This window comes from Prosopis cineraria, unplaced genomic scaffold (genome assembly GCF_029017545.1).
Source record: "Prosopis cineraria cultivar Desert tree isolate PC_DT_omini unplaced genomic scaffold, ASM2901754v1 PC14, whole genome shotgun sequence".
In the NCBI taxonomy this organism is placed as follows: Eukaryota; Viridiplantae; Streptophyta; class Magnoliopsida; order Fabales; family Fabaceae; genus Prosopis; species Prosopis cineraria.
In genome coordinates this window covers 19,532,759-19,548,855 of record NW_026555345.1, presented here as the reverse complement: position 1 = coordinate 19,548,855, position 16,097 = coordinate 19,532,759, and the positions used below count along the sequence as shown (strand labels likewise).

The following is a 16,097-nucleotide window of genomic DNA, read 5'->3' as shown; positions in this document are numbered from 1 at the left end:
ATGGTTTATATTCTTTTGGCGCATCCACAACCAAAAAGAAACAAAAAGAAAAGACTTTTAGTTTTTAATTCGACGAAATGAGACAGCTTGTGTTGCTTTTATCCAACTTTTCTCCTTCAAAATTCAAATCCCACAAAAAGGTCATATCCCATCTTTTCCAGCTTTCAAGTGAAGTCAAATCCTCTACACTAATAAAAATTAATTCAGCTAATAAGAATTAATCTATAATTTATAAAATCGTGAACTATTCTAAATTCTTTAACCCGCACAGCATTCAATTTGCCTAAATTTTTTTTAATTAAAAAAGGTCACATACAGGACACATCCAAGTCCCCTGTTCTTCTTTCTCCTCAAGCAATCTTTCACAAAGCCATAAAATATATCTTAATCTCACAAAGTCTTATGAAAAAGCACGAAAGACAATGTCTCCATTTTCAAAGTCTTTTCATGTCAAGACGAGAAGTCAAAAAAACGGAACCAGAAATAATAAAAGGAAACAAGGAGGAGTAACTTGAATTAAATAGAAACTCGAGTATGATACAAGGAAGCTAAGATACGTCAGAAACTAAACCAAGCTAAGATACAGAGCGCAATGAACACAGACAAGTTCTCTCTGTTTCCTTTCAAACTCTAAGATCTAAAGCCAGTGAGAGAACAGAGCATCGTAAATCTCTGTGAATACTTCCACAATGATCTTGTGATGATGATGTGAATTCAGAGAAAGAAAACACTGCAACAGATTCTCTAAATCCTTCGGTGCAAATATCTGTTTCTCCACTATCATTTCCAACATCGAAGTCCTGAAATCATTGTAAGGATCGCTCGAGCGTTTCACAACGGCGAAGGTGTCCTTCACCTTCACCGGCAACGGCAGAACACCTACCTCAGGACTCACCCGACGGCCGTCGACCTGCTTTCTCCGGCGAGAGCCATTTCTTCTGTGAAGGCGACGAGACCGTGAGGAATCAGACGAGGTGCTTTAGAAGAAAACAGAGTCTCCGTCTCATCATCTCCGTCCTCGTCGTCTTCATCGTCGCCGCTGCTATACCACCAATTCCCGTCAAAATCTGCGTCTTTTGCGCTATAACTAAACGGGGTCGTCTCTTTGTGCTTATTTTCATCTGAGTCTTCTTCTTCTTCTTCTCCTCTTCGTATCCTTCTTTCTTGGTGATTCTTTCACTTTCTCTGCAAAATCAAACTCGTTTTCGCAGCTACGAGAAGCAAGAAGACGAGAGCTGCCATTGAGGTCGTCAGAGAAGGATTCAAAGCATGGAGAGTGAAGAGATTCCGAAGTTTCGAAGGATTTAGTTGGTCTGAAGATAGAAGGAAAGGGACGAAGTCTAGGGGACATGGGTTCGATGAGATGTGAGGATGGGTGGTAGTTGGCAGTGAAGACGGCTTTTTCCATAACATCAGAGAAGTTTCGGGTCCTGCAAGACCCGAACGAGGATCTGAACATTCGAGAGACTCGCATTTTGAGTCGGTTTTCCATTACAGGCACAGCAAGAGAGGGGGAAAGAGAGAGAGAGATGTGTGGATCAGAGTCCAGAAAGAAGGGATTTTGAAGAAGAAACGTTGTTCCGTTCTGAGGGGGAAACGGGAGAGAAGAGAGAGCTATATAAATAAGTGCATGATGAGAGTCTGAGAGAAGAAGTGGTAATGTCAAATTAATAATTAATTTTAATAATATTATTGCTGTTTTGTTACTTCTCGTCTTCATTGTCCAAAATTACTGACTGTCCGGCCATTGGATTAATTCAAAAACCAGCTTTTGGGAGGTAAAATAGGAGTAAAACTTTCATGAAGTTTAGTAAAAACGTTTAAAAAATAGTGCTATATCTTATCTGCACAGCTAATTAGTTTACTAGAACTCATAAGAGGTATTTAAATTATTAATTTTACTGAAAATAAACTAAAATTTTCAATTTTCACCCCTATTGAAATAAATATTTTCTAATTTGCATTATATTATATTTCATATTTAATGGGTTTACATAAAAGTAATATTAAAAAATATAATTAATACTCACCAAGTGCTTTATATATTAAAAAAACTCTTCTACAACTACAAACGCTCTATAATATGGACAGGAGAAAGCATATTTATCACTAATTTTAATAAAGTATTTATTATCATTGGCTATTAATTTTATTAATAAAAATAGTTGTAGGTGAAAAAAGTATTTGTATGAAAATAAAAATATTTTAATTAACTATTATTATATTTTACCATACTTATTAAATATGTTTGCGTGATCTAATTATTTGGATAATGATAATAGTGTAACATAATTAATTTACTAATTTAGTGTACTAGTTTAGTACATTTGAGTTTGATTTCTTGTTTGAGTGGCCTCAAAAAATTTTGTTAGCCTCAATAAATTTTAATAATTCAAAGTTTAATTATAAAAAAAAAAGGAAGAGTAAAAGAGATTGACATCCTTCTATAAAATTAAACAAATCACAGGATTTATACATTCGAATTTTCAATAAGTCGAGGAGGGATGAACTCATTAACAAAGTTGAGAAAATATGGGGAAAAAATAATTAAAAGGAGTACTAGCAATGGTGATTTGGCGTAGTGATTCGAAAATAATGAAGGTGGATTGTAGGTTTGGTCCGGGACAAATGAACGAGGTGGTAGGGGACCAAAATCGTGAACCACTCTTTATTATAGTATATTATTAAACCTATCTTTTTAATACAATATTAAACCTACTTGAAATTATTCAATCATGAGATTTACAAAAATAAAATGAAGAATTCGAAAGTCCGCAGGATTGCCCTGAAGTAATAAGTCTAAGAGATTTTCTCACACGAGTTCGCATTTCTGTGATGGATTTTTTTTTTTTTTTTATTGAGCTTGTGTTCATGGCTAGGGGTGGAAATAGATTAAACCTTTAAGAGAGATTTACAGCCTGATCAACTTTAAATTTAATCTAGCCTATTTATTAAATAGACTTAAATCATATTCATACTTTTAATTAAGCCTACGAGCTCAATAGCCTACTTATATATATATATATATATATATTATGTAATATTACAAACATATTAATTTCACCATTTAATTTTTAATTAATCTATTTTTTTATATTTCTAGTCATATTTTCAATCATATTAGATTTATATATTAATCTCAATGTTGTTATTTTATTGTTATATTGTATTATAGTTGATAAATCTTTTTAATTATTAGATATTGTAATGGATAAATCAAGCTATATATTATATATTATAATAGTCTTAAAGTATATTTGAGATTTTTAAAATTAAAATGCGAGCCTAATTAGAATACTTAATTTTAAATAAGCTTTTAAATAGACTTTCAAACTAAATTAAGCTTTTAGTAGGCTCAGGCTTTTGCCTTAAAAAAAACCTTATACAAATTTCAGGTCAAGCTCAAGCCTCTATTTTATCACATAGACTCGAATATATTTGATTAAAGCTTAACTAACCTAGCCTATTTTTACCGCTACTCATGTCACTTTTATTAATTAGATAGTCTTTGAAGGAATGGACTTGGATTTAAATTTTATATTTAAGAATTCAAATTTAAAATCTTGTATTTAAAATTTATATATATGAAATTATTTATTTACATAATGCAATTCAAATTCAAAGACAACGAGAAAAAGAGATAAGAAATGAAGGTGGAAAGAGATGATAGGATTATAATAGCTAGCATTTTAAATAACTAAGATATAGGAGAGATTTAAAATAACAAATGAATTATAATAAAATATAAATTTGAATCCAAATTCCACCACTACAAACGTATTAATAAAAGTAAGAATATTTAACGATTGTTTTATCCCATAAATGTCATTATTTTTAGAGGTACCATTTATTGAACAGTTATTTAAAACTTGTTTGTTTAATATTAAAAAAGGTAATCTTTAAATAGTTTAGAGATTTTATAAAAATAAATTTATTTTGTAAATATTTTTATAAAACATGGACATTATTTTATATTTTATTACAATAATAAAAAAGTGATTTAGTTTTTTATTTTTAAATTTTAATATATTTTATTTAATTTTTATTTTATAAAAATAATTTATTATTTAGAAAATTGGCATAGCGGCCATAAAATATATAAACCCCAAAAATTATGGATAGAGTTTATAAAAATTTAAAGTGTGGCCCTTCACAATTTAATTAAAATGTGATTTTTTTTGTCCAATAAAAACTCTCCTCAACAAATATAAAATTGAGAAAATTGGCATGGCGGCCGTAAAATATATGGGACCCAAAATTTTGAATAGAGTTTGTAAAAATTTGGACAGTGGCCTTTCACAAATTTAATTAGAGTGTGATATTTTTTTTTTTACCCAACAAAAACTCTCCTCAACAAACATAAAATTGAGAAAATTGGCATAATGGTCATAAAATATATAGGCTCTAAAAATTTTAGACAGAGTTTATAAAAATTTAGAGCATGGCCCTTCACAAATTTAATTAAAATGTGATATTCCTTCTTCATCCAACAAAAACCCCCCTCAACAAATATAAAATTTTTGTCACTATATATCCAAAATATAGGGAAAAATCCCACATAACTAATCCATGATTCAAAATTTTGTTTTATATGCACTTAACAATTTTAAATAAAATGTAAGATTTTTTTTAGATAACAATAATGATTCAGAAAAAAATTTATAATTCCACGTTGCCAAAAATTGTTGTTTATTATCGGGTTAACCTTAGCTTGGCTTCTCATTTCTAGAAGTAAAAGATTAGACTAGGATTTATTATCTATCATTGAATTTTTACTATCTTCACATTTCTTGGTAACATTGAATTTTTTGTGTTTGATCTATTTTAGATAAATGATTATATGCTTCTTGTGTTACTGATCTACGATATTACATTATTATATACGACTATCTCTACATCAACGATAAACATGGTAAGTTTTTACTGATATGATTTATATATTGGTGATATATAATAGTGTATCATTGATGTACTATCGCAGATCAATATAACCAAATTATTTATCATTGATATGTAGACAATCGTATATCAATGATGTAATGTCGTATATCAATAACACAAAAAAACACATAATTATTTGTTCAAAATAGATCAAATACAGTCTACAAAAAAATTTAGAATTTGAATTTATCATAAATAATTAAATACTTAAACTAATAAAATAAAAAATCATGAATCTGTAACTCCGTTTTCCTACTAGTGTGCTCCTTTTCATCAAATATTGTCGATGTCTCTTGCCTCACGTTTGTCTCTCATCATCATGAATGTGGTTCACTTACACTACTTTGCTTTCTTTCATCTTCAAGTTGTTTCTTCCATCGTGACTATAGCTTGTCTCTCTCGTTCGCTTGATTTATCGTGTTTTGAGTCTCTTCTAATATTTGGAAAAAGTAGAGTGTTATAATTTTAAAATAACAGTTTTATAAATTAAATATCAATTAAATATTAAAAAGATAATTTTTGAAATTTGAGAAAGAATAGACTGTTTCTTTTATTTGATCTTATGCTATGTGTGTAAAAGCTCATTAACTATTTTAAAATTTTATGATATATTCATGTATCCCACCTTTTTTAAAACATTATCTCTTATTTATTGCATCAAATTATTTTCAAAAGTTACTCAAAATAACTCATTAAAATAATTATAAATCTAATTTTTTTTAGATTTTAATTATTTTTAAAATTTTAAATGAACATAATAAAAACCTATAAAACAGATTTTTTCACAAAAAAAATTCATAAAATAAACTAAAATAAATGAGGCCTTGATCGTTGTGTGAGCAGGGGCTTATTTGATATTTACTTCAAATAACAATCAAACTTTAGCATTTGAAATTTTAACATGATTTCTTTCACACATGTGGTCATTTTATATTAACTGTCTTTATCAATTTCATTTTTAATATACATCTCAATACACACTTTAATCATTAAATAATAGCAAGAGAATATTTAGTTTGTTTTGATTTCCTTTCTTATAAAAAAATAGCAAAAGAATAGTTTAAAATAAAAATATTATATTCATGAAATTTAAAAATCAAATACATTACAAATAAACATCACATAATTAAAAAGATATCAATCACTTGAGTACTTATTATACAAAAAATATTATCCCATAAATTCTTTGAATTCTAAAAATATTTTATTAATAAAAAAAATTCTTAAATAACAATTTATGAGAATATTAAAGAAATCTTCAAGTTCTCAATCCGTTACCATAATTTAAGCCACGCCTTTCTCTACCACGGTAGATTTAATTTAAATTTAAATCCAAACGCAACAATATTTTTCATATGTTTTTTTCCCCCGTTTTTGCAAGCTTATAACCAGCTTACTCATGCTTTGATATATTCCCAAAAAAAAAAAAACAAAAACGAGTGGCAAAAAAAAAAAATTGTGTATGGTATAAATGTGTTGATTATATTCTTTTTCTTTTCTTTTTTCTTTTTAGTTGATAAGGTCACAGTTAGAATCATGCAAATAAAAAAAAAATTAAGAGACATCTGAACATTAAAAACTCTTACACCTAACAGTAAATCATTAAAAATTTTAATGTTGAAATTATTCTTATTAGCTTGATAAGCTAATCAATCAGTACAATGGTTTACTTTTTAAAAAACATAGTTAATGAAAACCTATCAATCATGCATAAGAAGATTCCCAATATTTCTACTAACACCAATAAGAGGATGATTAAACATGTATTCATTTTATATAAGATGAATAGCTTTCAAAAAATCACAATAAACATTGATGTGAGAGTAATTTTCTTCCCAATACTTCAAGTAATTATATTCATTATTTGTTTGCTCTTCCTCTTTAGGAAGGAATCATGTACATTTACTTTGATACATGAACAGACAAGAAGCTGATTCTTAGATGACATGGGGACCATAATTTGTTTTATAATATTGAATTAGTGATTTATTTATGTCTGCAGGTACTGTGCTAAACCTAAAGTGTCTTCAATAATTGCTTGCCTTTCTCCCCTCCAGGGGATTTAAAAAAAGACAATGGGCATCAGCGCCTCCAATTTTTTTTTTTTTTTAACTTCCTGTACCTTTGTTAATACTCTTCACATTTCAAAATATATGTTTTTTTTAAATATCTGCATTAAAATTAAGAAAATAAATTAATATATAAGAATATTGGTCAAATTGTCAAATTTACCCATAAAACTTAATACTTACATTTAGAAGTTGCTAGAGTAAATAAGGTATAATAAAAAAATCTTGTAAATGCGGTTTTGAATTTCTGAAAAGATATATAAAATTAAACAATTTTTGCTCTAAAAAACTTATGTTTTGAGATAGAAGGAGTGTAATCTATAAATATGTGTATATTATTGTAAGGGTTAAATAGCAAATTTGTTGGGGAAGTTATTCGCCAAGTGTAATTAGTATCCTTATTTTTTGATTGATGCATTTTTACCTCAAAGGTTTACAAAATGATGAAATTTCATCCTATAATAAAGTTTGACTAATGTTAATCGTTAATTAAAAATTTTGTCTAGCGTTAGAGAGAAATTTTACCATAGAAGTTTCTCTATAAAAGAAATTGATATCTTAAACTTACTATCTGCACAATGTTTACAATTTTCAATGTTCAAATAAAAAGAAAAACCTATCAGCTCATTATCAATGTCAAAAATAATTCATACTATTGAATTTTGACAAGAAGTCAAACTCAAGGTTGTTATAATGCAAAATTAATTATACTTCAAGCACTTCACAAACTTTTTTTTTTTAATCTAGACTTGTCTTTATTTTACCCATTAGCATGTCTTAGCTTGTACATGTTTAAATATAGACTTGTTAGACATGTCTTCAGACAACATAAATTAGCATGCATTTTGATTTAGAGGCATTTAATATAATTAAACTTAAAATCTTCTTTAAATTTTGGATTATAACAAATTGTTGGATCATTTTCTCATTTAAAAGTTGATAATCTAAAAATATTGCACTAATAAAAAATTTAGGATATTAATTATTCTTTTAGATAAACTTTTAGGATAAAAATTATGCCAATAAAAAATTAAGATTACTAAGTACACATGGTAAAAAACTTTCAAAGCAAATTTGCCCAATAACTTTATATATAAAAAGCACATGCTATCTACCAGCTCTAGCGGCAATTGCATTGTTGATAAAAAGTTAGCTTCCAATTGTTTTGACCTCCAGATGATATCAGCCTTACAAAATTAAGTTTCTTTCCTCGTTTGAAATATATACATCAGTCAGCATGAAATCCTGCTAGTCCACCAGTATCATTGTTAGGCGCCAAAATTTAAAAGCTTTTAAGATTGTGGATGTGGATGATGTGAATATTTGTTTGAATTACTTGAAGTCAAATTCAAATTTTTAAAACTTCTAATCTAAATAATAATTTAAATTCCTATTATCTTTAAGAGATATCCTTCTAGACGTACAAGCAATTTGGATTTCTATAAAAAATTGATTAGCAGAATGAGATAATTTTTTAAATTGATTTGATAAAATTAAATATTTGGATTATTTTTTAGAATCAATTTTGAATGTTTAAATTACGGTAAAAAACATTCTTTTTGATATAATATATATTGATAACTGCAATGGAGGGTAAATTTGTAAAATGGATATTCTAAGAACTCCCAACAGCTATGAGCCTATGGAATTTGAAAAAATTGTGTGTGTATTCAAAATCTTGATTTTGGACCCCATAATTGATTTTTTTTATTGAAGAAATGCACTCATAATTAAAACCAGATTATATCAGCAATCTATGACTTGTTGAGCCACTCTTATCATCGACTTTCTCTTGTAATAAAAGTAAGATAATCAAAGGTACAAAAGTTAATATCTAATCTATAAAACATTTTAATAAGGTGATCAGCATAGGTATTATGAGGCACACCAAACAGGCTAGGGATCACAGTCAAAGCCATGCGATTATAAATGAATTAATTAAAGAATATCCAAATGAAAATTAAAAAAGGCCTATATCTATTGAATGATTTATTAAAAATTCTGATATTAATGAGAAGTATTATTAATCCTTCCATGGAGGTAGCATTATTATTAGGAAAAGAAACTAATTGAAATATTATTCTCTGACAAAAAAGGGCCATGTTCTGTTGCAGCATTGATCAGAAGGAGCCTTCTTGTTCCCCAGCTTGGTAATCTCACAAAAGATATTTGCATTTTCTCTTCCCTTTTTGCTTCCTCTAAATTTGGCGTCTTTCATATCACTTTACACAACACACACTCTTCTCATTTGTTTTCTTGTGTTTATAATTATTTTCAAAACAATATAATATATATATATATATATAATTTCTGGTTACACTCATTCCTCTCATTTGCTCTACTAATATAATGGAGAGTAATTTTTGAGAAAAATTTTACAAATAAAAAAATTTTTATTTAAAAAAAACATAATTGTAAAGTGAAGGGTAAAATAATAATTTGTCCAAAAGAGTAAAATAATAATGTTACTTTGTTGACATACAAAATCTTCTGATTTTCTTTAAGAACAAATTTTAACTTTTATTTTAACATATAACCAATTTTTAAAAAGGTTTTTTATTCTTTTGTTTTTAAAACAAAAAAAACTATTAAAAAAACAAGAAATCAAACAGGTCCTATATTTATCTATATAGTACTTCACACTTGGAGCTTTCTAAATAAAATTTTGTGATGAGAATTATATGAGGATTTGAATAAAATCTATACGTTTGCTGAATAAAGGAGACAAGGGCATTGAACCAAATTAAAAAAATGAGTGTAGGAGCTAGAAAAGGAATGAACGGATAGTGATGGTTCATAAAAATAATATTTCAAGTTTGAATTTAAACTGACTGAAAACAAAAACAAAAATTAACATATGCTATATACTCATACAATTACAAAAAATTGATCTTACCAAGGATAAAGCAAAATCTGAATTGAGAACAAGAATGAAGATGAGAGCTAAAAGATAGAATGAACCCCACATAGTAAAAGTAACTATTCCTTTTTCCTTAATGTTGTCAAGCACTTGCCTTAGTTTTCGGAATACTTGTAGTCGCTTTCAGATTCAGAATAATATGCTCACAATTTAATAAAACAAAGTTATGTATTGAACATGTTTCCATTTTTGCATTTAATGGAAGTATTGACAGGCAGTACCTTCCAATTTCTGGTACCTATTCTATAACCAAGATTTAAATACTTTTCTAATACTCTTTATAAATTATTTTTACCAACATTATTAATATTAATATAAAAATAAATAAAAGAAATAAAAATATGTAGAATTTTAAATATACTTTTATATAATAAATTTAAAAAGTGATGTGATGTTATTTTTTCTCTCTTATGAAAGATAATTTTAAAAATATTTCTTTAATATTATCTAAAAATTCATACTATTATTTATGGATGAGATTAAATAAAATTTTTGAAATATGTTTTATAAATGAAACGAAGGAGTATTTTATATGATTATATGTTCAACAGTGACTCTTTTCTCTTTCCTCATGTCATTTGAATTATTCACTTACATAATACACCAAAAAAAAGCTGGCAAAAAAGAAAAGCAATACCAAAAAATATAATGTTCAAACAATCCAATTTGAATTTAAAACGGTAGTTTACTTTCTTCTATCCATGTTATAAATTATTTTTAACTGAATTATATGATCGTATCTCTAAAATTTTTTTTAATTATCTTTAAAATTACATATTATTTTGATATCCACTCTTATTCAATTAGAAGAACTTATTAATTATATCTATAATTGACGATATTTTTAGCAAACATAATTAGTTGGATCTTGAAGGATTCAAAATGTCTTATATTTTTTGAACATATAGACCAATATTTTAAATGGTTAAAATTATAAATATTGAATTATAATAAGTAAAAGTTCAACGATTAAGTCATAATTGAGTCAAAACTACATGTGTCAAATGATTAATTTTTCATTTATTATTATATGGAATTTGAGTATTTGTTTTGTTAAATTGAGAGTGGCTTTTGTTTAAAATAATTTATTTTTTGTTATAAAAATTTGAACTATCGGTCTTACTAAATATTAATAAAGTTCTTTTACTCCATTCAACTACATTTAACAAAATTGAAAGCTTTTTCTTACAAACATGGTTGAATAATTGTAAGGAAAATATAATTTAGGTTAAAGTATACTTTTAATTTTTTAATTTTATGTAAGGTTTTAATTTAATCTTTTAATTTTATAAAATATTTTTTAGTTCTTTAACCCTAATATCATTTGTTTCAAATGATTATTTTGTGTGTCAATCATTGTTATTTTGAAAAAATTAACCTTAATATGTCAATATTTGATATTATTTTATCAATATTTAAAAGTTTAATATAAAAATTTACCTAAGTAAAACTAACAATGTTATAATTAAAGGACTAAAAAAAATCCCTTCAATCCTATTTATAAGACACCTTTTAAAAATAATTTTGGTTTAAAATATAGGACACTTTTGTAATAATTAAACAACTTTTTTCACTTTTATCCCTTCTTAATTAGCATAAATGTATTTAATATAGTCGTATTATTATTTAAAGTTAAGGATAAAAATGAAAATACATATTACTTTTTTTATGAAATAAAAAAAACTAATGTTTCTTAATATACATGAAACAATTGAAAGTATTCTATAATAAAAACAGGAGGGAGTATTTTATAAAGTTAAGGAATTAAATGAAATATTATTTAAAATTAAAAAACTAAATGTATACTTTAGTTTACTCCCTCATTCAAAAATATAAAACATTTTTAATCAAATTTCATCTTAATAAAATAGTTACCTACTTTTAAATTAATTTTATTTTTTTATATTTATCCCCATTAAACACCCTACAATAAATATAAAGTCAACATTAATAAAAATATTTTTTTAAAAAATACAATGATTATACTTCAAAAAATTAAAAATATTTTATATTTTTAATATTAAATTTTTTAAAAAATATTTTATATTTTTAAATGAATGAAATATAATTTATTATTAATTTAAAAATTAACAATATAAATACACACACACATGCAAGTGCGTGATATGGCTGGAAGGGTAGGGTAGAGGGTATAGGCCCCTCTGGTGGGCACATGAAAAAGCTGTGCTTAGGGAATACTACTCTACGAATTGAGGTCAGTAATTGCATATAGCAAGAGCCTCAACCTTGAATGATGAATTGCATTGCTGGACTCACAAAAGCATCTTTTAGCTGTGGGAAGCTTCCAAGCCCTTCAAGACAAATCAATTAATGCATAAGACAGGCTCTCACCCTTCTGTGCTCACCAACCAGGTTATCAGGTACCATGCCCAACTGTTTGTGATTTACTCACACTCAGCTTGTCATCAAAATTGCTCAACATTTCACTCTCAGTTTTACCCTCATTTTTTTAAACTGCTTCTAAGTGTCTATGCATTATGAGCACATGTTTGAGATATAATTAAATAGTAAATATGGACATTTCTTTTAGTAGAGATTTAAATTTTAATTTATCATGTTGTGTAGGAATTTTTTTTTTTTGGATGAAATGAACTAGGGTGAAATACTTAAAAGTTTTATATCATTGTTTAAAAAACTTTTTTTTAAAAAGGAGTGGAATAGTTTGAGATAACCTTTTGAATTATCCTAAACTCATTTTTCTAACCCACTAAGAATGGAATGACTTGAGATAAATAATATTATTATCATACTACCAACATCCTTCTCACCTCTCTCACTCTAAAACTAAAAAACATAATTATATCTAATTCAAATATATTAAATTTATAATAATCCTTAAATAATGATTAAATAAAATTGTTCATTCTTCTAATAAAACTTCCCAACGATGAATGTTCACCCATTTCATTTTACTAAGGACATCATTCCTTTTGTTTTATCATATACTCTTAAACATATTTTAAGAGAAAATGATGTATTTTTTTTAACTAAATTGCTACATATATATATATATAAAAGTTAAATTCAAAATTCCAACTTCTTACTTAAGTTGCCTGTCAACTTTAGTCGGTTTTCACACTCACTTTGAATTGAAACGCCTCAACATCAACAAATTAAGCCCCCTCACCCGTTGGTTGATCCTAGCTTTTTTTTTGTTTGGTTTTGCTACCAACAATGAAAAAAGATGCTCCTTTCTTTTCTTTCTTTTTTGTTTTGTTTGTTCGTTCGTTCGTGTTTTTTTTTGGTAACAAGATGCTTCCTTTCTTTCCTTCGAATCCAATCTGCACAATTACAAAGGAGGATAGCAACCAAGGCCCTAAAAAAAAAAAAAAAATCCTAAAAAATTCATTCCTGGACCCGATTCACAGCCGAAAACAGAAAACCTAAATGCCCAACAACAATTAAAATGTAAAAAGATAAAATTATAAACCCTATACGGCTCCCATTTCGGTTTCCCTGTGAATATCTTCTTGTTCATCAGCTTTGGGTTTTTTCTCAAACAGAGTCTCCAATTCTTCCAAGCTCTTGCCTTTCGTCTCTGGTATAAACACGTAAAAGAACAGTGTCCCCACCACCATGATCCCACACAACACAAAGAACATTCCGGCAAACGTTATCTTCTTCGAGATTGTCAAGAATGTCATCGACACCACCCCAGAAACCAGCCTGTTTACTGATATAGCCAAACTTGACCCCTGCGCTCTCATCCTCATGGGAAATATCTCTGACGAGTACACCCACGTTATAGGCCCAAGACCAATCGAAAAGAATGACACGTCAGCACACACTGCCACCACACACAGTATTATGGCCCACAGTGGCTTTGTGGTTGACTTTGAAAGAAAGAATGAGCCCAGGCCAAGCCCAGCTAGTGAGATGGCCATGCCCGATGAACCCAATAACAAGAGGGGTCGTCTTCCAAACTTGTCTAGGTACAATGCAGAGAGTAAGACAAAAGAAGTTTTGGCTAAGCCCATGATCACATTCACGCCAAACAACTGTTTCTTGTTGTGGATCCCGGCGGCTCTGAACACTTCCGGGCAATAGTACACGACGGCGTCGTTTCCGGATGCCTGCATGAAGAAGTTCATCCCATAGCTGTAACCAGCATGCGGCGGACTGCTGGTGAGGGTCTCAACAACATCTCCTTCCAGACACCATCCCCGCGAAAATTCCCTTCGCCGCCGGTGACCATTGCCGCCGCTTCGGAAATTTCCTGCAGTCTTAGTTCTGCTTCCTCTGGCGACGATGAGGTTCTCATGAGGACTGCTTTTGCCTGAGCAACCTTCCCTTTCATGGCCAGCCAGCGAGGAGATTCCGGCATGGCAATGACGCCAAAACCGATGGCGATTGCCGGCGCGGCGGCAAGCCCAAGCATGAGCCTCCAGCCCAAATGTAAGGGAAGACCGGCGAGGCAGTAATTGATTATGTATCCGAGGAGTATGCCGAAAGTGATGAAGACTTCCGGGAGCGAGGTGAGAAACCCGCGACTCATGGCCGGAGACAGCTCGGCCGTGTACAGAGGAGCAATCATGAGAGCATAGCCAACACCGATGCCGGCAACCATCCGACCGACCAAAAGAGCCCAAAAGTTAGGGGCTAGACCCATCAACAAGGCACCAACCAGAAACGTAATTGCTGCGAACACAATTGTCAATCGACGGCCAACCCAGTCGGACGTTTTCCCAGAAGCAAGCGACCCAACCAGAGAAAACACATTCAAAATACCCACCAAGATTTCCTGTTTAGACGATGAAATTCCCATATCCTCTCGAATCAAAACCGCAGCGCCGCTCATAGCCCCAATATCTGCACATTCATTCACACACAATTCAATTCACCCCATGAAACATTGAATCACAGAGAGAGAAGTATAATGAATGAAAGCATTAGACGAACCGTATCCAAGGAGAACAGAAGTTACAGAGGCGAGAAGAGCACACCGAATTGTAAATCCATTGAGCCGAGACGCGGGTTCGGCCTGTTCGCCATTGTTATTCTCCATTTCGTTCTGAAATTATCAGAATGAGATTTGGTTTCTGAAGAAGACGAAGAAGAAGAGGTTAAGAGGAGAGCAAGAGGGGTGGGTGATTCATGAGAGCAATGAGTGTGAAGTTAAGAGAGAAGGAAGAGAGAAAAGGGAAAAAAAAAAAAAAAAACAAACAAACAAAAATAAAATAAACGGATAACGCAAAATCTTGGCTTTGGTAATTGGCTTGGAACTATACAATTGCTCTCTGAAAACTTGGCGTCGAGAGTGAAATTAGTAGAGAATTAATGTTATCCATGTCTTTGAATTTACTCTTTTACCCTTCTCTTTCTTTCTAATTTTCTTGCTTCCTTCACTTTTGGTGGATCACAGAAAGGGGAAAAAAAGGGATCAGAGTCTACAATCGCGTCAAATCTTCTACGAATTTGCTGATTCATTCAAACCCTATCCTATCCGCTTTGTCTAAATCAGTTTGCTCATCTTGTTTTCAATAACCCAAATTGTGGATTCTTTTTTTGCCTAAAATTGAATCAAGCTTTAGCAGTAATTTACACGTTTTAACGATTTAAATTTATATGCTGTGTTCATTTTTTATTAATTCAAAATCGCAACAACTGATTTCAACGCATTTTTCTCGCAATTTTATGTCTGTTGACTGTTGGAAAATATTTGCATTTTGATTTCATGGATCCTGAAATATTGTGTGTGTAATTTTTAACCCTTTTGGAAACATATGAAATCCAACACAAACAATAACTAGCATTGATGGATAATGACTAAATGCGATGACCCATAAATAGACAAAGGTATCCAATGAAGAGTGATTTTCTCTTGGACTCTGTTTTATCGATTTAATCACAAATAATCAGAATCCATCTCAGTAATCATCTACTAATTGTATCTCACAATATTAATCTTGGTTATTAAATATTCTTTTATTATTTCAGTACATATTGCAAGGCTCTTCTAGATGATATATAGTAGGTAGAGAATATAAGTCAAGTTATATGAGTTGGCTTAAATAACTAATTATAAGAGTTAGATTGAATTGGAAAAAATTGACAAAAAAAGAAAGTTTTTCCTAACTTAAAACAAATAACCTATAAACTATGTGGGCAAACTCTAAAAAAATGAGTGCTGACCTATTTAACCTATA

General features: G+C 29.3%; 2 pseudogenes; both read right to left on the bottom strand.

Moving 5' to 3' along the window:
- Positions 1–492: 492 nt before the first annotated feature.
- LOC129293967 (transcription repressor OFP8-like) lies at positions 493–1,631 on the bottom strand (annotated as a pseudogene).
- An 11,444-nt stretch (positions 1,632–13,075) lies between these two features.
- On the bottom strand, positions 13,076–15,145 carry LOC129293574 (polyol transporter 5-like; annotated as a pseudogene).
- Positions 15,146–16,097: the final 952 nt, after the last annotated feature.